The sequence below is a fragment of the Nomascus leucogenys genome, chromosome 4, assembly GCF_006542625.1.
Source record: "Nomascus leucogenys isolate Asia chromosome 4, Asia_NLE_v1, whole genome shotgun sequence".
NCBI lineage: Eukaryota > Metazoa > Chordata > Mammalia > Primates > Hylobatidae > Nomascus > Nomascus leucogenys.
This window is the reverse complement of record NC_044384.1, coordinates 57,765,025-57,789,869: the sequence shown is the minus strand read 5'-3', so window position 1 is coordinate 57,789,869 and position 24,845 is coordinate 57,765,025. Positions and strand designations below refer to the sequence as shown.

Here is a 24,845-nt window from a genome sequence, read left to right as displayed (position 1 = left end):
GGGTGAGGAAGGACTCTTTTTTTTTGAGACGGAGTCTCACTCTGTTGCCCAGGCTGGAGTGCAGTGGCGCAATCTCGGCTCACTGCAACCTCCGCCTCTTGGGTTCAAGCTATTCTCCTGGCTCAGCCTCTCCAGTGCTGGGATTACAGGCACACGCCACCAAAAACAGCTAATTTTTGTATTTTTAGTAGAGACAGGGTTTTACCTTTTGGCCAGGCTGGTCTTGAACTCCTGACCTGGAGTGATCTGCTCGCCTCAGGGTCCCAAAGTGCTGGGATTAGCCCTGCCATGAGGAAGGCCTTTGAGGCGACTGACCACTGTGCTGGACATTGCCCCAGGGCACGTGGTCCCATCCTGGGGAGATGGGAGTAGGGCTCACTTGGAGGCGGCGAGGAGCAGTCCTGCTGCTGGCCTGCTCCTTCACATGTCCGCCTGTCTTTGGAGGCATCTCACTTCCTCCTGAAACGGAAAGAATGAAAGCTCCCCAGCGGCTGAGGCAAGAGCACCTCTGGCTTCACCCAGATACTTCATCTTCCTCAATTCACTTTGCCTTTTGTCAGCCACCATTACAATCAGGAATTACCTATAGAGAGGAAGGAAGAGGAAAGGTGCAAGTGTGCCATCACCTTAGGCTCTAGCTGCTGAAGTAAGAACAGAGATGAGTCGTAGAAGTCTGGGTCCGGTTCCACGCTTTGGATGGAGGGAGCTGGAGTGGGTGAGAAAAGGGTGTCAACGTCCACAGGCAGAGTGGGAATCCTGACTTTTCTACTAATGAGCCCTGCAGCCTTGGTAAGTTCCTTGAGCTCTCTGAGCCTCAGTTTCCTTATCTGTACAGTGAGAATGACAGCATTTTCCTCATTGATGTGTAGTAAAGATTAAAGGCAATGGTGGGCGGATCATTTGAGGTCAGGAGTTCGAGACCAACTTGGCCAATGTGGCAATACCCCATTTCTACTAAAAATACAAAAATTAGCCAGGCACGATGGTGCATGCCTGTAATCCCAACTACTCGGGAGGCTGAGGCACGGAAATTGCTTGAGCCTGGGAGGCGGAGGTTGCAGTGAGCCGAGATCGCCCCACTGCACTCCAGCCTAGCAACAGAGTAAGACTCCATCTCAAAAATAAATAAATAAATAAACAAACAAAATAAAGGCAATGGTGGGTGTAAAGCCTCTGGTATATTCCTTCTGTCTGGTTCTGGCTCCAGGAAAACCTGGCTCAAAGTCAGCCAGAGCCTCTGAGGGCGTGGCTCACGTGGGGGTTGGGGGGTGGGGAGAGTTCCAACCTCCTCTGGTCTGCCCCAGAGCATGACAAGGCAGAAAGGACTTCCAGGTCACCTAGTAAACCTCCTGCATTCTGTAAACTGCCCAAGTAACTTGCAAAGGAGCGGTCACAATCCTATTAGAAGGAGGTACCAAAGAGGCAGTTAGCAGCGGAGTGGACCGAACAAGCCCCGCGCTGGGAACGCCATCTGTGTGATAATGAGGTTCTTGCTGAGGCCCAGACGGAGCATTCCCACCTCGCTGCAGGCCCTGAGTTCCCTCCACAGGGCAAATGGAGACTCTTTACCGTGCTCTCCCGGATTAACAATTCAGAAGAATTACTCTCACCCCCATCAGATCTTTCCCATTCCTCGGGGTCCTCTTCATCAGTGGCAGTGCCTTCTTTTGGCAGGTGTATCTTAAGCTTTTAAAGATATAAAAGGCTTTTAAGCATATGAGTATATCTAAATGACAGATGTGAATGTGTGTGTAAATTCAAGATAAAATTTTTTTGAGATGTGGTCTTCCTATGTTGCCCAGGATGGCCTCAAATTTCTAGGCTAAAGGGATCCTCCCACCCCAGCCCCTCAAGTAGCTGGGACTATAGGCATACACCTGGCTTCAAATCTTTCTTAGCTAGAAAAATTGAATGCAATTGACAGGATAAGAAAAAGACTCACTATTGCATTAGATAATTCATCTTATTTCTTAGAAACCCTAGTCGCTCAAGAGCAAAGCCTCAGTGATTGCTTGTGTAATCTTGATTTTTAATAAAAAGGCATTCAAGTTATAAGCCAATGATCTATAAATGTGTTTTTTATTAAAAAACAAAAACATCATTGCAATGCTTTGATGATATATAAATATCTTATGTGGAAACTGACTTGAACACATTCAAAATATGCCACAAGAAGGTTGTGAGAATAAGATGGGAAACCAGAGGAGCAAAATGAAAATGTTTTTGCCCAGGCAATTTAGATCTGGGGGTTATACATAAAGACATTCTTCCCCACACAGCGACCATCCTTATCCACAGAGGAGGGTACAGCCAAATGTTCAAACCCAGAAGAGTTAATAACTGCTCTACAGGACCTAGTGATCTTGCTGTTCCTCTTGTCCTGAACATGTGGATTCTGTACCCAAGGAGAGAAGCATGATAGACAATAATAATATGACAATAAAATATGACATGATACATATATACATATATATATATATATACGTATATATACATGTGACAGAGCAAGACTGCCTCAAAAAAAAAAGTAAACTAAAGAAAGAAGAAACTTTTATTTCTTAAGCACTTATTATTAGCACTTACTTGTCAAGCACTTTAAATGATCTTATTTAAGTCTCATAACAGTCCTGAAATGTGGGCTTTCTCACTGCCATTTTACTTATTTAATTTATTTTTTGAGATGGAGTTTCACTCTTGTTGCCCAGGCTGGAGTGCAGTGGTGTGATCTCGGCTCACTGCCACCTTCACCTCCTGGGTTCAAGCGATTCTCCTGTGTCAGCCTCCTGAGTAGCCGGGATTGCCACCACCTTTGGCTAATTTTTGTATTTTTAGTAGAGACGGGGTTTTGCCATGTTGACCCGGGTGGTCTTGAACTCCTGACTTAAGGTGATCTGCCTGCCTTGGCCTCCCAAAGTGCTGGGATTACAGGCATGAGCCACTGTAGCTGGCCTCATCTCCATTTTACACGTGTAAAATGTCCAGTCCAGGACTCAGAGGGCTTAAGTAATTTGCATGAAGATGGTGAACTATAGAGCAGGATTTGAATACAGGCCTGCCCGGCTCTGAGGTCTGTGCTCCTTCATACCACCCTGCTGACAAGGCAGAATGCTGACAAAAGCGTCAGCATTTTGTGGGGTGAACCTGGGGACACAGGCATTTTTCCTACCCTCAATGTCCTCAGATGGGGTTGAATTGAATACGTCTCAAATTGTTTTCAAGACGTAAAACTATTGCCTATGTAGGTCCTCAGTAAATGTTGAGTGAATCACATTGAATATGTCCAAAACTCTATCACCAACGTTAGGTGAGATGGGCAAGGCCCAGGAGGCAGGGAAAGGAAATAATGAAATGTTGTCCATTCATGTGGATCTTAGCCATAAAAGTACTTGTCAGTTTTAACATATGTTTGGTTGCTTTAAAAAGACATTTTTACAAAAGTAGAGCTTTGGCATATTTTTCTATAAACAAATATGGTTGCCTCCTTTGTTATACTTTTTTTTTTTCCTGATACAGAGTCTTGCTCTGTTGCCCAGGCTGGAGTGCAGTGGCGCGATCTCGGCTCACCACAACCTCCGCATCCCAGGTTCAAGTGATTCTCCTGCCTCAGCCTCCTGCGTAGTTGAGATTACAGGCGCACGCCACCACGCCAGGCTGATTTTTGTATTTTCAGTAGAGACAGGGTTTCACTATGTTGGTCAGGCTGGTCTCAAACTCCTGAACTCATTATCTGCCTGCCTCGGCCTCCCAAAGTGTTGGGATTACAGGTGTGAGCCATCACGCCCAGCCTGTTATACTTTTAAATACATGTCTGGGGTTAACATTATGTATCAAACTAATCAGCAGTTTCTATTTCCACCAAGGATTAAAAGGTTTCTAGGCTCGTGTTGACCTGATCTTTAGTATTGTATGTGTGTACACCTGCTTTATAAATATGTTGGGAATTTCCCCATCTGTCTGAGATCCACGACTGTTCTGCTGGAGGCATTTTCTTCACTCTGCTATGGCTTACTGTGTATGAACTGCTGCCACACTTATGTTATCTAGAGTTATCTGGAACATTTGGGCCTCCTTGATTTATGTGAGTGAATGAAACAACAACAACAAAAAAAAACTATGAGTATAGCTAAACAATAAAAAGATAGTGGTGAGATAGCTGAGCCCAGTAGTGAAGAGACCGGGTTCCTGCAGTGTTTCCTGCCTGTCATGAACACCCTGGAGATGGCCCTGCGCCAGGGTGACCTGCCTCACCCCTGGGTCATCCATCCAGGGCGCTCTGGGAGTGCAGCCTGAGGCTGGGGAAGCTGCTTCCAGCAGAGAAGCACTGAGAGGGCACGTGGCTTTGTGGGACGTGATGGCTCATTCTCTCTGCAGGGTTAAGTAGTACCTGGCTTCGCTGGGGTCTATGGAAGATCGCAATAATTATCTGGACTTTTGTCATTAAGCTTAGGAGAAAAAAATACACCAAAAAAGGAGAATGAAATCCTGAGGTTTCTTTGCCTGGTGGGTCATCTGAGACCCCACCCAAGAAGTAACCTAGAAAGGGAAAATCTGTGGCTCCAAATGATGGGTTCTCTGTAAAAGACCTACAACCTGTACACATGGTGTCATCCCATAATAATCAACCCAGTCAAGGGGGTCAGGGATGGGAGGCAAATGCCCTTCTCTTCTTCAAACTTCCCTGGTGTGGTGGTGTTTTTCTGAGACATCTTTCCTCATTTGGCCAGTGTCCACTTTAAACACATTCAAGGGATGGAGGGAGGTGGGTGCTCAGTGCCCCACTGGGGACAGCTGCCTCTTCACCACACTGGCCCTAAGGTTGGGAGTGAGTTTCCAGATAGTAGCTATTTGAATAAATCAAGGCATATGGACCGCTTTAGTGCTCTTTCATCAAGTATCTATAAAAGCCTTATTAATAGAATTATTCCTATTTGGTAGGTATAGATCAGTGGTTCTCAACTTTGCCTGTTAGAACCCTCTGGAGAGCTCAAAATCTCAGGGATTTTACCACTCTGTTGATGAACTGGAAACAGAAAAAGATGATTCTGACAGACTATTTCTTTCTGACGCCAATCTCCAGGGCTTCTCTTTCCTTTCATTAATTTTATTAGAGTTTACCCAAATAAAAAACATATCTCATCTTATCCACCTCCCTTATCTGCAAGCTGCCCAGCAAGGAAGGTGAAGGTGTTTGGAAGCAGAACTCAGCATCCTGCATACCTGGTGACACATAAACCAATGAGAGGAAGATGTTCTGACAAACCAGGAGCAGCACTGGGGATTCTTCCCACAGGGCCTGTGGTGCCAGTATTTCCCTCCCTCCCTCCCTGCCTCCTTCCTTCCTTCCTTCCTTCCTTCCTCCTCCCTCCTCCTTCCTCCTTCCTTCCTTCCTCCCTTCCTTCCTTCCCTCCCTCCCTCCTTCCTTCCTTCCTTCCCTCCCTCCTTCCTTCCTTCCCTCCTTCCTTCCTCCCTCCCTTCCCTCCTTCCTTCCTTCCCTCCTTCTTTCCTTCCTTCCTTCCTTCTTCCTTCCTTCCTTCCCTCCCTCCTTCCTTCCTTCCCTCCTTCCTTCCTTCCTTCCCTCCTTCCTTCCTTCCCTCCTTCCTTCCTTTCCTCCTTCCTTCCTTCTTCTTTACTTCCTTCCCTCTCTCTCTCTGTCTTTCTTGCTTTCTTTCCTTCTTTCTTTTTCTTTCTCTCTCTTCTTTTTTTCTTTGAGACAGGTTCTTGCTTTGTCACCCAGGCTGGAGTGCAGTGGCACAATCATGGCTCACTGCAGCCTCGAACTCCTGGGCTCAAGCAATCCACCTATCTTGGCCTCCCAAATAGCAGGGACTATAGGCACACACCACCATGCCCAGCTGATTTTTTTATTTTTTTGTACCGACAGAGTCTCACCATGTTTCCTGGGCTGGTCTCGAACCCTCAAGCGATCCATCCACCTTGGCCTCTCAAAGTGCTGAGATTGCAGGCATGAGCCACCATTCCAGGCCAACACTTAGGTCTTGAGAGAATGAGAAGCTCAAGCAATTACTTTTTAATTGTTGATACTACAGGTTGTTTGTTTTACAGTTGGTCCATAAAAGAAGACAAGGGAATTTAAACTCTTACACTTCTAGTTTTCTGAACAGCCTAATTTGAGTGGCATTTTCGCTGCGTGGGAAGGCATAGCCCAGAGATAATATATGGGGAACGCTCTTTCTGATGTCCTTGGGATTCCTGTGTTGTGTGGGTTTATTTATTTTTTTTTTTCACTCCAAAATATATCTGTTGTCATCCCTCTAAGTAACTGTAGTTTGATAGATGTTTTGGTGGTAATGTGATAAAGTAAAGCCTTAGAGACAAAATTTAGCATAATTGCTGCCAGCATTCATGTGTACAACATTTAGGAAAATCTTAATTTAAGTCACAAAGAGAGTTTTATACCCTGTCCTCTAGGGCTGGCTGAGCCGATTATTGACAAGGTTTGATCTCCAACCGTTTACAGAGATATTATAAAAAGGAAAGAAAAAAAAAACAAAGATAAAACAACAAACTTCAGAGTGGACTTTAGAAGGAATATAGAAGGGTTGCAGGCACTATAATCTACAGTCATGTGACTTTCCAGCTTCCAAAGTCTGTCCTTTGGTAGGAAGGAAGGGTTTCGTCAGGCGGAGGGAGAAGAGAGGAAAGGAGCGGGGAGCTGCTCCTGGTTCTGGGAACAGGAGAGGCTAGCCTGGCCAGCACCTCCTAGGCTGGGATGGGGGAGTGAAGACGAGACCCGGGTGCAGGCACAGGTGTTTGTTTTCTTGAAACCCCTGTACAGCACTCCTAAGTAGGGGATTCACCCTGCTACCTGTGTGAGGCAGGATCAGAAGTTCTGCTAGGAGATGTGAGAGACAATGGCCCTTTCCTGCGGGCCGGGTAATCTGGACCTTTCTCAAAGATTTTCCAAGTTCAAAAATGAATACTTACCCCAGCTACTCAGGAGGCTGAGATGTGAAGAGTGCTCAAACCCAGGAGTTTAAGACTGCAGTGAGCTGTGAATACACCACTGCATTCCAGCCTGGGCGACAAAGCAAGACTCTGTTTCTAAAAAAAAAAAAAAAAAAAAATAGAGAGAGAATATTTTCAAATATATATTAACACATTTGGGGGACAAAATTGAACTTTACTCTTTTAAACATGGTAACTTTGAGAAATGTATTACTATGATCATAGATGCAGAGGAAAGGTGGCCTTAAGAATCTTCATGAATCATTCAAAGTTATCATCTCTTGCTCTCTGCTTTACACTGGAAACTCTGTAGATTTAGATGGCAAGAAATATTAAATAAGGAAATCCATGAACCTCTTCAAGTGTTTAAGGTGGGGAATAGAACACAACAGAATTACTACATTTCTTAGCACTAGGCAGCACAGTTTGCAAAACTCCACTAGGTCATATTGTCATATTAAAAATAAAAGAGATTTTCCAGGTCAAGGATACATTCTTAGAGCTATGAAGCAATCTAGGGAAATCGTTGTGTCCCCACAAAACAACTCCATTCCAAAGAAGAAGTAAAAATACCCTCTGGGAATGGCACAGGAAGGAAGCTGTGCCTTGGGTCCAAGCATAGACGGACAAGATGAGCATGATTAGAAATCACCGCTAAGGGAAGAGGGTGGCACACCACACATCCAGAGAGTTTCCATTTCCATTAGTTTTCTCCTCAATAATCAGACTTTCTTTTTCCGTGTTTTTTTTTGTTTTGTTTTTTGTTTTTTTTTGAGACAGAGTCTCACTCTGTTGCCCAGAGCTGGAGTGTAGTGGCATGATCTTGGCTCACTGCAACCTCCACCTCCCAGGTTCAAGCGATTCTCCTGCCTCAGCCTCCTAAGTAGCTGGGATTATAGGTGCACGCCGCCGTGCCCAGCTAATTTTTGTATTTTTAGTAGAGATGGGCTTTCACCATGTTGGTCAGGCTGGTCTCAAACTCCTGACCTCGTGATCCACCCACCTCGGCCTCCCAAAGTGCTGGAATTACAGGCATAAGCCACTGCGCCTGGCCAATAATCAGACTTTCTAATGCATTTCAGGAAAGAAAAGTGAAAGTAGATGTTGCAACTAAATTCTTTTTTGTTTTTAAAAAATTTTTTAAATTTTTTCCTACATGATGAGATATCAAGCAACTAAATTATTTTCTTCTTATTATTATTATTTTGAGATGGAGTCTTGCTCTGTTGCCCAGGCTAGAGTGCAGTGGCACGATCTTGGCTCACTGCAACCTCTGCTTCCCAGGTTCAAGCGATTCTCCTGCCTCAGCCTCTCGAGTAGCTGGGACTACAGGCACCTGCCACCAAGCCCGGCTAATTTTTGTATTTTTAGTAGAGAGGGGTTTCACTATGTTGGCCGGGCGGGTCTCAAACTCCTGACCTTAAGTGATCCGCCCGCCTCAGCCTCCCAAAGTGCTGGGATTACAAGTGTGAACCACTGTGCCTGGCCAATTAAATTATTTTAAACTCACAGTTCCATGCTCCAACTGAAAGCTCTAATAGTGAAGATGACAAATAGGTTGATCCTGTGTTCTGACACAGGAGGGCTCTTACCCACTGGCTTGTCCTGAAGCTGCCACTCACTTTAGTTCCTTCTAGTCCCAAGAAGGACACAGTAACTTCCAGTCTTCCTGAAGCACCTGACCATCGTGTCACATGAGTGATGCCAACATGGGCCTCTTTTTTAGGGAAAATGGAGGAAGTTGGGAGCACCACAATCCCCCTAGACCGACACCATCTTCTTTCCTTCAAGCTTCTCTCTTCCAGTTTATAGTAGTATCTCCGGAGCAGTTTCTAGTGAAATTTTAGGGACACTATCTTAATTTATGTTTTCTAATAATAAGCATAGAAACTCTTTCATTTCAAATGATAAAATCAAATCTGATTCCTGGATTTTTTCCTTCTAACTTATCATCATCACTAATATCTAAGGGTTTAATCATTGATCTAATATACTTACTTTAATAGTAATTTTATTATTTTATAGTGAGAAATTAAAATTTAGGAAAATATGGCTGGGCATGGTGGCTCATGCCTGTAATCCTAGCACTTTGGAAGGCAGAGGCAGGCTGATCATCTGAGGTCAGGAGTTCGAGACCAGCCTGGCCAACATGGTGAAACCCCATCTCTACTGAAAACACAAAAAATTAGCCATGTGTGGTGGTGCACCCCTGTAATCCCAGCTACTCAGGAGGCTGAGGCAGGAGAATCACTTGAACCCGGGAGGCAGAGGTTGCAGTGAGCCAAGATCATGCCATTGCACTCCAGCCTGGACTACAGAGCAAGACTTTGTCTCAAAACAAACAAACAAACTGAAATTTAGGAAAACATTAACAAGTAAAAATAAGAGGAAATGCCACAAATATTTCCACTAATCAAAACGTCAATGAGCACTGTGATGTGTGCCTATAGTCCCAGCTACCTAGGAGGCTGAGGTGGGAGCATTGCTCGAGTTTAGTAGTCTCAGGCCAGCCTGGGCAACATAGTGTGACCGACCCCCATCTCTAAAAAATAAGAATAAATAAATGAAATTTTTTAAAAAATTTAAAAAATGATATTTTGAGGTTCTTTTTAAATTATTATTATTATTATACTTTAAGTTTTAGGGTACATGTGCACAATGTGCAGGTTTGTTACATATGTATCCATGTGCCATGTTGGTGGGCTGCACCCATTAACTCATCATTTAGCATTAGGTATATCTCCTAATGCTGTCCCTCCCCCCTCCCCCCACCCCACAACAGTCCCTGGAGTGTGATGTTCCCCTTCCTGTGTCCATGTGTTCTCATTGTTCAGTTCCCACCTATGAGTGAGAACATGCGGCGTTTGGTTTTTTGTCCTTGCGATAGTTTACTGAGAATGATGGTTTCCAGTTTCATCCATGTCCCTACAAAGGACATGAACTCATCATTTTTTATGGCTGCATAGTATTCCATGGTGTATATGTGCCACATTTTCTTAATCCAGTCTATCGTTGTTGGACATCTGGGTTGGTTCCAAGTCTTTGCTATTGTGAATAGTGCCGCAATAAACATATGTGTGCATGTGTCTTTATAGCAGCATGATTTATAATCCTTTGGGTATATACCCAGTAATGGGATGGCTGGGTCAAATGGTATTTCTAGTTCTAGATCCCTGAGGAATCAACACACTGACTTCCACAATGGTTGAACTAGTTTACAGTCCCACCAACAGTGTAAAAGTGTTCCTATTTCTCCACATCCTCTCCAGCACCTGTTGTTTCCTGACTTTTTAATGATCGCCATTCTAACTGGTGTGAGATGGTATCTCATTATGGTTTTGATTTGCATTTCTCTGATGGCCAGTGATGATGAGCATTTTTTCATGTGTTTTTTGGCTGCATAAATGTCTTCTTTTGAGAAGTGTCTGTTCACATCCTTTGCCCACTTTTTGATAGGGTTGTTTGTTTTTTTCTTGTAAATTTGTTTGAGTTCATTGTAGATTCTGGATATTAGCCCTTTGTCAGATGAGTAGGTTGTGAAAATTTTCTCTCATTTTGTAGGTTGCCTGTTCACTCTGATGGTAGTTTCTTTTGCTGTGCAGAAGCTCTTTAGTTTAATTAGATCCCATTTGTCAATTTTGGCTTTTGTTTCCATTGCTTTTGGTGTTTTAGACATGAAGTCCTTGCCCATGCCTATGTCCTGAATGGTATTGCCTAGGTTTTCTTCTAGGGTTTTTGTGGTTTTAGGTCTAACATGTAAGTCTTTAATCCATCTTGAATTAATTTTTGTATAAGGTGTAAGGAAGGGATCCAGTTTCAGCTTTCTACATATGGCTAGCCAGTTTTCCCAGCACCATTTATTAAATAGGGAATTCTTTTCCCATTGCTTGTTATTGTCAGGTTTGTCAAAGATCAGATAGTTGTAGATATGCGGCATTATTTCTGAGGGCTCTGTTCTGATCCATTGATCTATGTCTCTGTTGTGGTACCAGTACCACGCTGTTTTGGTTACTGTAGCCTTGCAGTATAGTTTGAAGTCAGGTAGCGTGATGCCTCCAGCTTTGTTCTTTTGGCTTAGGATTGACTTGGCGATGCGGGCTCTTTTTTGGTTCCATATGAACTTTAAAGTAGTTTTTTCCAATTCTGTGAAGAAAGTCGTTGGTAGCTTGATGGGGATGGCATTGAATCTATAAATTACCTTGGGCAGTATGGCCATTTTCACGATATTGATTCTTCCAACCCATGAGCATGGAATGTTCTTCCATTTCTTTGTATCCTCTTTTATTTCATTGAGCAGTGGTTTGTAGTTCTCCTTGAAGAGGTCCTTCACATCCCTTGTAAGTTGGATTCCTAGGTATTTTATTCTCTTTGAAGCAAGTGTGAATGGGAGTTCACTCATGATTTGACTCTCTGTTTGTCTGTGATTGGTGTACAAGAATGCTTGTGATTTTTGTAAATTGATTTTGTATCCTGAGACTTTGCTGAAGTTGCTTATCAGCTTAAGGAGATTTTGGGCTGACACAATGGGGTTTTCTAGATATACAATCATATCATCTGCAAACAGGGACAATTTGACTTCCTCTTTTCCTAATTGAATACCATTTATTTCCTTCTCCTGTCTGATTGCCCTGGCCAGAACTTCCAGCACTATGTTGAATAGGAGTGGTGAGAGCGGGCATCCCTGTCTTGTGCCAGTTTTCAAAGGGAATGCTTCCAGTTTTTGCCCATTCAGTATGATATTGGCTATGGGTTTGTCATAGATAGCTCTTATTATTTTGAGATACATCCCATCAATACCTAATTTATTGAGAGTTTTTAGCATGAAGAGTTGTTGAATTTTGTCAAAGGCCTTTTCTGCATCTATTGAGATAATCATGTGGTTTTTGTCTTTGGTTCTGTTTATATGCTGGATTACATTTATTGATTTGCATATGTTGAACCAGGCTTGCATCCCAGGGATGAAGCCCACTTGATCATGGTGGATAAGCTTTTTGATGTGCTGCTGGATTCAGTTTGCCAGTATTTTATTGAGGATTTTTGCATCAATGTTCATCAAGGATATTGGTCTGAAATTCTCTTTTTTGGTTGTGTCTCTGCCAGGCTTTGGTATCAGGATGATGCTGGCCTCATAAAATGTGTTAGGGAGGATTCCCTCTTTTTCTATCGATTGGAATAGTTTCAGAAGGAATGGTACCAGTTCCTCCTTATACCTCTGGTAGAATTCGGCTGTGAATCCATCAGGTCCTGGACTCTTTGGTTGGTAAGCTATTGATTATTGCCACAATTTCAGAGCCTGTTATTGGTCTATTCAGAAATTCAACTTCTTCTTGGTTTAGTCTTGGGAGGGTGTATTTGTCGAGGAATTTATCCATTTCTTCTAGATTTTCTAGTTTATTTGCGTAGAGGTGTTTATAGTATTCTCTGATGGTAGATTGTATTTCTGTGGGATTGGTGGTGATATCCCCTTTATCATTTTTTATTGCATCTATTTGATTCTTCTCTCTTTTCTTCTTTATTACTCTTGCTAGCGGTCTATCAATTTTGTTGATCTTTTCAAAAAACCAGCTCCTGGATTCATTAATTTTTTGAAGGGTTTTTTGTGTCTCTATTTCCTTCAGTTCTGCCCTTCTTTTAGTTATTTCTTGCCTTCTGCTAGCTTTTGAATGTGTTTGCTCTTGCTTTTCTAGTTCTTTTAATTGTGATGTTAGGGAGTCAATTTTGGATCTTTCCTGCTTTCTCTTGTGGGCATTTAGTGCTATAAATTTCCCTCTACACACTGCTTTGAATGTGTCCCAGAGATTCTGGTATGTTGTGTCTTTGTCCTCGTTGGTTTCAAAGAACATCTTTATTTCTGCCTTCATTTCATTATGTACCCAATAGTCATTCAGGAGCAGGTTGTTCAGTTTCCATGTAGTTGAGCAGTTTTGAGTGAGTTTCTTAATCCTGAGTTCTAGTTTGATTGCACTGTGTTCTGAGAGACAGTTTGTTATAATTTCTGTTCTTTTACATTTGCTGAGGAGAGCTTTACTTCCAACTATGTGGTCAATTTTGGAATAGGTGTGGTGTGGTGCCAAAAAAAATGTATATTCTGTTGATTTGGGGTGGAGAGTTCTGTAGATGTCTATTAGGTCCACTTTGTGCAGAGCTGAGTTCAATTCCTGGATATCCTTGTTAACTTTCTGTCTCGTTGATCTGTCTAATGTTGACAGTGGGGTGTTATAATCTCCCATTATTATTGTGTGGGAGTTTAAGTCTCTTTGTAGGTCACTCAGGACTTGCTTTATGAATCTGGGTGGTCCTGTGTTGGGTGCATATATATTTAGGATAGTTAGCTCTACTTGTTGAATTGATCCCTTTACCATTATGTAATGGCCTTCTTTGTCTCTTTTGATCTTTGTTGGTTTAAAGTCTATTTTATCAGAGACTAGGATTGCAACCCCTGCCTTTTTTTGTTTTCCATTTGCTTGGTAGATCTTCCTCCATCCCTTTATTTTGAGTCTATGTGTGTCTCTGCAGGTGAGATGGGTTTCCTGAATACAGCACACTGATGGGTCTTGACTCCTTATCCAATTTGCCAGTCTGTGTCTTTTAATTGGAGCATTTAGCCCATTTACATTTAAATTTAATATTGTTATGTGTGAATTTGATCCTGTCATTATGATGTTAGTTGGTTATTTTGCTCGTTAGTTGATGCAGTTTCTTCCTAGCCTCGATGGTCTTTACAATTTGGCATGTTTTTGCAGTGGCTGGTACCGGTTGTTCCTTTCCATGTTTAGTGCTTCCTTCGGGAGCTCTTTTAGGGCAGGTCTGGTGGTGACAAAATCACTCAGCATTTGCTTGTCTGTAAAGTATTTTATTTCTCCTTCACTTATGAAGCTTAGTTTGGCTGGATATGAAATTCTGGGTTGAAAATTCTTTTCTTTAAGAATGTCTAATATCGGCCCCCACTCTCTTCTGGCTTGTAGAGTTTCTGCTGAGAGGTCAGCTGTTAGTCTGATGGGCTTCCCTTTGTGGGTAACCCGACCTTTCTCTCTGGCTGCCCTTAACATTTTTTCCTTCATTTCAACTTTGGTGAATCTGACAATTATGTGTCTTAGAGTTGCTCTTCTCAAGGAGCAATTCTCCTGCCTCAGCCTACAGAGTAGCTGAGATTACAGGTGTGAACCACCACACCTGGCTAATTTTTGTATTTTTAGTAGAGATGGGGTTTCACCATGTTGTCCAGGCGGGTCTCAAACTCCTGGACTCAAGCGATCCTCCCACCTCAGTCTCCCAATGTGCTAGGATTACAGGCATGAGCCACCATGCCCGCTTTATTATTTTGCTTTGTGTTGTTTTGGCTATTTGGATCTTTTGTGGTTCCATGTGAATTTTAAGATTTTTTTTCTATTTCTGTGAAGAATGTCATTGGTATTTTGATAGAGATTGCATTGTATCTCTTTAGATTGCTTTGGGTATAAGGTCCTTTTAGAAATATTAATTTTTCTGACCTATGAACATGAGATGTCTTTCCAGTGGTTTGTGTCATTTTCAATTTCTTTCATCAGTGTTTTGCAGTTTTTGTTGTAGAGACTTTTTGCCTTCTTGGTTAAATTTATTCCTAGCTATTTATTTTTATTTTTGTAGCTATTGTAAATAGGATTGCTTTCTTGATTTCTTTTTCAGCTAGTTTATTATTGCCATATAGAAATGCTACTACTTTTTGTCTGTTGACTTTGTATCCTGCAACTTTACTGAATTCATTTATGAGTTCTAAGAGTTGTTTGATAGAATCTAGGTTTTTCTATATATAAGATCATGTAATCTGCAAAGAGTGACAATTTGACTTACTTCTTTCCTAATTTGGATGCTTTTTATTTCTTTATCTTGTCTGATTGCTTTGTTTAAGACTTTCAGTACTATTTTGAATAAGAATAGTGAAAGTGAGAGAACACCTATTCTAGTTTATGGAATGAAGCATTGACTGATTCTAGAATCAGAATCACAAGTAAGACAACTGAGATATTTAAACTAAGTTTGTTGTAATTTTGTTTCTTGATACTTCTTAGTAAATTTCGAGTATATAATATGCTATTATTAACTATAGTCACATTGCTGTACATTAAATCCCCTGAATTTACTCTTTCTGCATAACTGAAATTTTGTACTGCTTGAAGCAACACTGTCCCATTTCACCCTCTCCCCAGCACATGGCAACCACCATTCTACTGTTTTTGAGTTTGACTAATTTAATTTCCATTTATAAGTAAAATCATGCACGATTTATATTTCTGCAGCTCGCTTATTTCACTTAGCATAATGTCGTCCACGTTCATCTCTATTGTCACAAATGGCAAGATTTCCTTTTTTTGGCCAGGCATGGTGGTTCATGTCTGTAATCCCAGCACTTTGGGAAGCTGAGGTAGAAGGATTGCTTGAGGCCAGGAGTTTGAGACCACCCTAGCCAACACAGTGAGACCCATTTCTATAAAAAATAAAAATAAAAAAATTTTAAAAAAAGAAAAAAAGAGATTTTCTTCTCTTTTTTTCCAGGCCAAATAATATTCCATCAGGTAAATATGCCATATTTTCTTTCTTTGTTTTTTTTAAGAGATGGGATCTCACTATGTTGCCCAGGCTGGACTTGAACTTCTAGGCTTGAGCCTTCCTCCTGTCTCAGTCTCCCAAGTAGCTGGGATTACAGGCATGCGCCACCATGCCCTGGATAATTTCCATATTTTCTTTATCTGTTCATCTGTTGATAGATATTTAGGTTGTTTCCATCTTTTTTTTTTTTTTTAATTTGTGGGGTTTTTTTGAGACGGGGTCTCAGTCTGCAGTGCAGTGGTGTAATCATAGCTCACTGTGGCCTTGACTTCCCAGGCTCAAGCAGTCCATCCACCTCAGCCTCCTGAGCAGCTGGGACTACAGGCATGTGTCACTACACCTGGCTGATTTTTATTTTTATTTTTTTAGAGACAGGCTCTCACCATCTTGCCCAAGCTGTTCTCGAACTTCTGTCTAGGCCTTCCAAAGTGTTGGGATCACAGGCATGAGACACTGTGTCTGGCCTGTTTCCATATCTTGGCTATTGTCAGTCATGTTGTAATAAACATGGGGAAAAATGTGAAAGTGGTCATCCTTTCCTTGTTCCAGTTCTTAGAGGAAAGGTGTTCAACTTTTCCCCATTCAAGACACAGATCATCTTGGGAAAAGATATTTATAATAAAAGTATCATACAAATGACATGCATTCAGAATATTAAAAAGCTCCTACAAATTAAAAAAAAAAAAGACAAATTAACAGAAAAATATGCAAAAGGAGCCATGGCTAGTGGTGTATCCTACAGTTCCAATTACTTTGGAGACTAAGGTGGGAGGATGGCTTGAGCCCAGGAGTTAAAGTTCAGCCTTGGTAACATAGGCAGACCCCATTTCTTAAAAACTTCTTTTCGAAAGATTAACAAATAAAGAGAAAAACGTATAAAAGACATGAATGGGCACATCGCTCAAAAGATATTCAAATGCTGGGCGCAGTGGCTCACGCCTATAATCCCAGCACTTTGAGAGGCCAAGGGGGAGTGGATTACTTGAGGTCAGGAGTCTGAGACCAGCCTGGCCTACATGGTGAAGCACTGTCTCTACAAAGATACAAAAATTAGCCAGGCGTGGTGGTGCATGTCTGTAATCCCAGCTGCTTGGGAGGCTGAGGCAGGAGAATCACTTGAGCCTGGAAGGTGGAGTCTGCAGTGAGCTGAGATCATGCCACTGCACTCCAGCCTGGGTGACAGAGTGAGACTCCATCTCAAAAACAAAAAAAAAATGTATATATATATATATATGTATATATATATATATATACACACACATACACACACACACACACACACAAACGGCCAATAAACACATGAAAGTTTTCAACCTCATTAATCATAAGGAAAATGAAAATTAAAACCACAGCAGCAGCCAGGCATGGTGGCTCACACCTGTAATCTCAGCACTTTGGGAGGCTGAGGCAGGATGACTTGAGGTCAGGAGTTCAAGACCAGCCTGGTCAACATGGAGAAAACCTGTCTCTACCAAAAATCTAAAAAATTAGCCAGGTGTGGTGACACACACCTGTAATCCCAGCTATTTGAGAGGCTGAGGCGGGGGAATCGCTTGAACCCAGGAGGGGGGTGTTGCAGTGAGCCAAGATCTTGCCACTGCACTCCAGCCTGGGTGACAGAGTGAGACTCTGTCTAAAAACAAAAAACAAAAAACCAAAAAACAACAACAAAAAAACACCACAATAGCATACCTAACAAGACTCCTACCAGAATGACAAAAATTATAGTTACTGACAACACCAGGTGTTGGTGAAGATGTGGAGCAACTGGGACTCTCATATACATCTCATGAAAGTGTAAATTGGCACAGCTCGTCAGAAAACTCTGAGTCAGGATTTAATAAAAATGAACACACGCACACCTTACATTCAACAATTCCTCTCCTAGGCATATACCCAACAGATATGTGTAAATCTGTGTAAGAAAAGACACATAGAAAAATGTTCATTAAAGCACCTTTTTGTAATAGCCAAAACCTAGAAACAATAAAATGTTCATCAGCAGGCTGGACGTGGTGGCTCCTGCCTGTAGTCCTAGCACTTTGGGAGGCCAAGGCAGGTAAATTGTCTGAGCTCAGGAGTTTGAGACCAGCCCGGGGAACATGGTGAAACCCCGTCTCTACTAAAAATACAAAAAATTAGCCGGGCGTGGTGGCATGCACCTGTAATCCCAGCTAATCTGGAGGCTGAGACAGGAGAATTGCTTGAGCCTGGGAGGCAGAGGTTGCAGTGAGCTGAGATTGCACCATTGCACTCCAGCTTGGGCAACAGAGCAAGGCTCTGTCTCAAAAAAAAAAAAAAAAAAAAGTTCAACGGAACATATAAATATGCTATATTTATACAATGAAATACTATACAGCAAGAAGAAGGAACTACTGTTGAATACAGCAATGTACATGAATCTCACAAATATTACATTAAGCAAAAGATGACACACACAAAGAGGTACATATTGCATGGTTCCATTTATATGCTTCAAAATTAGGCAAAACTTAAGGTGATGACAGTTAGAATAATGGTTACTTTTTGTAGGTAGTGATGGAAACAGGAAAGGGGACTACTTAAGGGGAATTTAGGGTGTTGACAATTGTTTGATTTCCTTTTTGGGTAGTGCATACATGTGTTCACCTATTGAGCAATAAACCCATGACTTTATACTCTTCTGTGTGTATAAATGTCAAGAAAAGTCTACTCTAAAAACTGTTGTTTAACAGAGAGGATACAGTTTTCATGATGCTTGTGAGGAGCTTAAATTTTTTTCGTAAAATGAGTGGGGGAAAAAGCAACATTTCTAAATCGCCAGTTCTTTTATATGTGACTTTAAGTGTGAAACAAAATTAAAATTAAATATTATAAGTAAAAATATATAGTTGCAAACCTTTTACAAATATTGCATCACCTTTTATTTAACATAAAAAACATATTTTACATTACTAAAAATCATTATAAATACAATTTCTGATGTGTAATGTAGATTCAAGATTTGTAAACCCTCTCCTACTGCAAGACTGAGTTATTTTTAATTTAGGGATATTATCTAAAATGCTGCAATGAATATCTTGGTGCATTTTTTTTATAGTTCAAATTATTTCCAGATGTGGAATTACTGGGTTAGAGAGTATAGAGGTTTTTAACTCTTAATATATATTATCAGATTGCTCTCCTAAGGGGCTGCTCTGATATATGCACCTACCAGTAATGTATGATTGTGCTTACTTCCTAAAATTTCACTGTTTTGTCTGTTTCTTTGATAATTTGTGAAAAATGTGAGACTAACACTTCAAAAATGCTGCATGTGCTGAAAATATCTTGTTTGCATTTGTCTGCACAATGGATTTATAAGCCATATAAGAATGTTTATTACCTAAATAATGTTGACCAACTTTAAAAATGCCTCTGTTAAGCCAGTGGTGGCATGCACTAGCACCAGCTGCTCAGGAGGCTGAGACAGGTGGATTGATTATGCCCAGGAATTCAAGTTCAGTCTGGGCAACATAGTGAGACTCTGTCTTTAAGTTAAAAAAAAAAAAATCTATGTTGGCTAGATATTTGAAGAGTCATTTCAAACCTTCTTGTTTCCAGTTGTATCTTAGAAATAAAAAATATTTGTAAATATTTCAGTATGCATCCTAAAAGATAAGAACTCTTTTTTAAAAAACAAACTCTGGGCTGAGTGCGGTGGCTCACACCTGTAATCCCAGCATTTTGGGAGGCCGAGGAGGGTGGATCACAAGGTCAGGGGATCGAGACCATCCTGGCTAATACGGTGAAACCCCGTCTCTGCTAAAAATACAAAAAAACTAGCTGGGTGTGGTGGTGGGCACCTGTAGTCCCAGCTACTCGGGAGGCTGAGGCAGGAGAATGGTGTGAACCCGGGAGGTGGAGCTTGCAATGAGCCAAGATCGCACCACTGCACTCCAGCCTGGGTGACAGAGCGAGACTCCATCTCAAAAAAAAAAAAAAAAAAAAAACAAAAAAAAAACTCTGATTACACCTAAAAAGATATATTTAATTTCATTAAATACCCAGTCAGCAATCACCTTTTCCCAATTTTCTTATAAATGTGAGGGGCTTTTTTCCTTTTTTTAAATTTAGATTTAATATGTCTAGATTTATTGTTGTGAATGATGCTGAAGAAAGTGGTTCTTAGCCCTGTACAGTCCCTATAGTCTGATATCTGATGTACATGTTCACCTATGAACTGTTTTTCCTGTAAGTTGGTAGGTCTTTAGGCTTGCTAAAATTCAGATTTTATGAAAATCAAGATTTCTTATATACACATATACTTCCCTCAGGAGGAGTATAATGTCTAAGTGTCTGTGTTTTTAAGTTTGTAGCCATTGAGGGTCATTACCTAGATAACGAATTCATTAGGGCTTGCAAAATGGTGGTGAATTTTATCACTTCTTCCTCTGGGAGTTGGAACACCTCAATTAAGGAAATCTTCCTCAACTCTGCAATTACCCTGAGATACTGTTTATACAGGAAAGGCACATTAAATGCTTTCTCTACCAGTTTTCAAAATAATGGTTCCTTTGTATTTCCGCAGGTGAACTAGTTTTATTTGGTTTTGAGTATCATTATGATTTAAAAGACTTAAACATATTTGAAGTGATTCAATCCAATGTAGTTATTATCCCTTTTAATGTGGAAATGGGCACTTTTTTTTTTTGAGACATATTCTTGCTCTGTCACCCAGGCTGGAGTGCAGTGGCATCATCATAGCTCACTGCGACCTCTGCCTCCAGGGTTCAGATGATTCTCCTGCCTCAGCCTCCCGAGTAGCTGGGTCTGCAGGTGCCTGCCACTAAACTCGGCTAACTTTTTGTATTTTAGTAGAGATGGGGTTTCACCATATTGCCCAGGGTGGTCTTGAACTCCAGAGCTCAAGCAATCCGAGTGCTCAAACAATCTACCTGTGTCAGCCTCCCAAAGTGTTAGGATTAAAGGCGGGAGCCACTGTGCTCCACAAAATGGGCATATTGTTGACAAGTAGGGACTTATTTAAATTGGCTATGTCCTTTTGAGATGAATGCAAATTTTTTTTTTTTTTTGAGACAGAGTTTCGCTCTTGTTGCCCAGGCTGGAGTGCAATGGCGTGATCTCAGCTCACTACAACCTCTGCCTCCCGGGTTCAAGTGATTCTCCTGCCTCAGCCTCCCAAGTAGCTGGGATTACAGGCGCATGCCACCACACCCAGCTAATTTTTTGTATTTTTAGTAGAGATAGGATTTTGCCATGTTGGCCAGGCTGGTCTGGAACTCCTGGCCTCAAGCGACCTGCCCGCCTCAGCCTCCCAAAGTGCTGAGATTATAGGCGTGAGCCACAGCACCCAGCCCATTTACTTTAGAATTAATATAAATAAATTGAAAGAAGTTATTTGGGTAAGCAAGAGTGAGAGAAAAAGGCCTGGTTTGGTGGCTCATGTCTGTAATCCCAGCACTTTGGGAAGCCAAGATGGGTTGATCCCTTGTGGTCAGGAGTTGGAGACCAGCCTCGTCAACATGGCAAAACCTCATTTCTACCAAAAATTAAAAAAGAAAAATTAGTCTGGCATGGTGGCATGCATCTGTAGTCCCAGCTACACCGGAGAATTGCTTGAGCCTGGAAGGCGGAGGTTGCAGTGAGCTGAGATTACACCACTGTACTCCAGCCTGGAGACAGAGTGAGAGCCCATCACAAAAAAAAAAAAAAAAAAAAAAAAAGAAAAAGAAAAGTAAGAGAAACAAACACCAATATTCCCAGAACCACATAAAATCCCTGTTAACCGGTCACATGTCTATCTGAGTGACTTGCTGTGCACATATAAATGTAAATGTAGGTTTTAGATTAATATAACCTGTGACTTATATAATAATGTCTATATACATATTTCAAGGTCTATATGATTATTTTTAGTTTTTAAAATATTTTTATATTAATTACTGATTTTTAATCCTCCAAATGACTAGCGCAACATATAACACAAGTATAGCTAAGGCTATTTGCTAAATTGGGGGCTAAGGAATAGGACAATAAATTTAACTGTGATTTAGTTGACGTCATAGAGCAAATGTCAGAACTGAGAAGGAAACCTTGAGTTATCTATTTTTTTTTTTTCTTGAGACAGGGTCTCACTCTGTGGAGCGCAGTGGCACAATCATGGCTCACTGCAACCTCTGCCCTCCAGGCTCAAGCAATCCTCCAGAGTAGCTGGGACTACAGACGCCTGCCACCATGCTGAGCTATTTTTTTTTTTTAATTTTTCATAAAGGCCAAGTTTTGCCATGTTGCCCAGGCTGGTCTTGAACTCCTGGGCTCAAGCAATCTGCCCGCCTCAGCCTCCCAAAGTGCTGGGATTATAGGCATGAGCCACCTTGCCTGGCCATCTTTTATTTATTTTTTTTTTTTTTTTTTTTTTTTTTTTTTTTTTTTTTTTTTTTTTTTTTTGACGGAGTCTTGCTCTGTCCCCAGGCTGGAGTGGCGCGATCTCGGCTCACTGCAAGCTCCGCCTCCCGGGTCAGCCATTCTCCTGCCTCAGCCTCCCGAGTAGCTGGGACTACAGGCCCCCAACACGCCCGGCTAATTTTTGTATTTTAGTAGAGACGGGGTTTCACCTGTTAGCCAGGATGGTCTCGATCTCCTGACCTCGTGATCCGCCCGCCTCGCCTCCCAAAGTGCTGGGATTACAGGCTTGAGCCACCGCGCCCGGCCTATTTATTTATTCTTTCCCTGCCCTATCTTATGGTGCTGAACTTTGAGTTATTTTGTTCTCAAACCCATTGTTGACCCCTCCCAGCCATTCTTAATGCCCAGAGCTTTGGGGGCGAACTTGCTGGGATTACCTGTAGCCCCTTTATTGGCAGCATTGTATGATCCTGGAGGTTTGGGGGGCAGCATCACTGGCCTAACCCCTTTAGGATTGTATTAACGCTGTAAGAAAAGGAATAAAATGTGGGCCTCTTCGAGAGAACAGAAACCTCACCCTTTTCAGGAGGTTAAATTTTGTCCTCTTTTCAACACTATTTTGAGCGTAAACTACTCATCCATTTCAAATTAAATTGCCAAAGAAAAGAACTTGAGCATAATGTATAAAGGGCACAGTTTTTGGAGACAGAGACGTAGCTTTAAATTCTGGTTCTACCACTTTTGGCGTCTCTGTGTCTCAGTTTTGTTATGTGTAGAATGGAGATAACACTGTTCAGGAATGATCAATATTAGGATTCCATGAGGAAATTTGGATATCACTAACCGCATATAGCACTCAACAAATATCTAATGCTATTATTAACATTAGTGCTTAGCAGGATGTCAGGCTTTTGGAACCTAGTAGATGATAGCTAATTGTTTTATTAAGTAAAAATTCTCAAGGTAAGTGTTAGGATTCCCCGAGGGTTCCTCTGTGGCTGCTGACATTGACAAAAGAGAGGTGACAATTTAGGGGAGAGAGGTCTTGACTTACTCAGATTAGTAGGCATAGCCTGGTGGCAGAAGAGTCTGAACCTGAGAAAATAAGGCTTAGAGACCTACAGAGACCCACTTATGGAGCCAGGTGCCTTGCTGTGGTATCACCAGTGGCCACTTCCAAGGGGCAGGATTTACACACCTGCTAGCTGTGTATTGAGGAATTGAGCGGGAAGAGTTCTAGATCTCAGATTTTTGCTCTCCAACGTACTAATTCAAGGCTTCCTTGGGCAGGTGGGCTGGCAGGCATGTGTGCAGAGAGCAGACCCAAGGCTCAGGAGCAACCCCTTTCCTCCTCCCAGAAGCTGGGATATTGTATTCCAGTAATCCTGCCCTACCCCTTCCAATGCACACTCACGAGCAGACAGAACCCCTTTCCATGGGGCTCTCCGGTAGGACTGCTGCCCTGGGGGAAGGACTGAGCTCATCAGATTGAACATCCTAAGTGCTGTGACACGGAACTCTAGGGACCTCCTTTCAATTCATCTTTTTTTGTCACTTTTTCCCCCTTCCTTCCTTCCTCCCTCCCTCCTGCTTCCCTTCCCTTCCCTTCCCTCCCCTTCCCCTTCCCCTTCTCCTTCCCCTTTCCCTTTCCCTTTCCCTTCCTTTCCCTTTCTTTTTTTCTTTCTTTCTCTCTTTTTCTTCCTTTCTTCCTTCCTTTCTCTTCTTTCTCTTTCTTTCTCTTTTTCTTTCTTTCTCTCTTTCTTTTCTCTCTCTCTCCCTCCCTCCCTTCTTTCTTTCTCTCTTTCCTTTCTTTTCTTTCTTTCTCTCTTTCTTTCTTTCTTTCTCTTTCTTTTTCTCTCTCCTTCTTTCTTTCTTGTTCTTTCCTTCTTTCCCTCCCTTCTTTCTTCCTTTCTCTTTTCTTTTCTTTTCTTTCTCCTGAGACAGGGTCTCCCTCTGTTGCCCAGACTGATGTGAACTTCTGGCTTCAAGTGATGCTCCTACCGCGGCCTCTCAAAGTACTGGAGTTATAGATGTGAGCCACCATGCTCAGCCTCTCACCTTTTTTCTATGTCTTTTTTCTTTTTTAAAAACAAACAAACAAACAGAGAGAGATGGGTTCTTACCATGTTGGCCAGGTTGGTCTTGCACTCCTGGCCTCAAGCAATCCTCCCACCTTGGTCTCCCAAAGTGCTAGGATTACAGGCATAAGCCACCACATCCAGCTTAAAAATGATGCTTTAGATGCCACAAAATAGGTGGAAATGTCTTAACTGCATGTTAGTTGTTAGGCCTGAGGGCCTCTTCCATCCTTGTCAAGGGGAGTGCTAACCAGTCTCTCCTTTCAACACTCACCTTTGAAAAATTCCAAGCCTACATAAAAGTTGAGAGAATAGCACCCTGGACACCATGATATCCTTCATCTAAAACTCACCAGTTCTTTCAACTGACATTTGAGCACCCACTATGTGCTAGGTGCTGTGATAGCCTTTGGGTGCATAAAAGGAAGTGAGTCTTGGCTCCTGAGCACAAACTTGCTCAGGCTTATCAGAAAAAGGAGACCACAAAACAAAACCCTATAGTATGGCCTGATAATATTTTGTTACGGCAGGCATAAAGAACTGTAGGAATAGATGGAGAGGAGTCACTTTCTGATTGGACATCAGAGAATGTCTCTAGTGATGGTAGTATTCCAGAGAGGCAGGCTGTGGGCTCAGGAGCAGCGTGGGTGAAGGCGTAGGGATTTGGCAAGCCCTGGCAGATTTGGAAAATGGCAACTCAATTCAGAAAGTTCCAGCTCTGGTCCCAGGAGGCCTCAGGGGCATGGGGTTCGGTAGGAGCACCATGGCTATGAGTAGGGACAGTAGGTTCACAATGCTGGCTCTAGGCGACAGTGAAGCTGACCACTC

General features: G+C 42.0%; 1 non-coding gene across 1 annotated transcript; it reads right to left on the bottom strand.

Annotated features, from left to right (window-relative positions):
• Positions 1-24,164: 24,164 nt before the first annotated feature.
• Positions 24,165-24,291, bottom strand: LOC115834973. Its single transcript, XR_004029955.1, has one exon. It is a non-coding gene; the product is annotated as a U6atac minor spliceosomal RNA (small nuclear RNA).
• Positions 24,292-24,845: the final 554 nt, after the last annotated feature.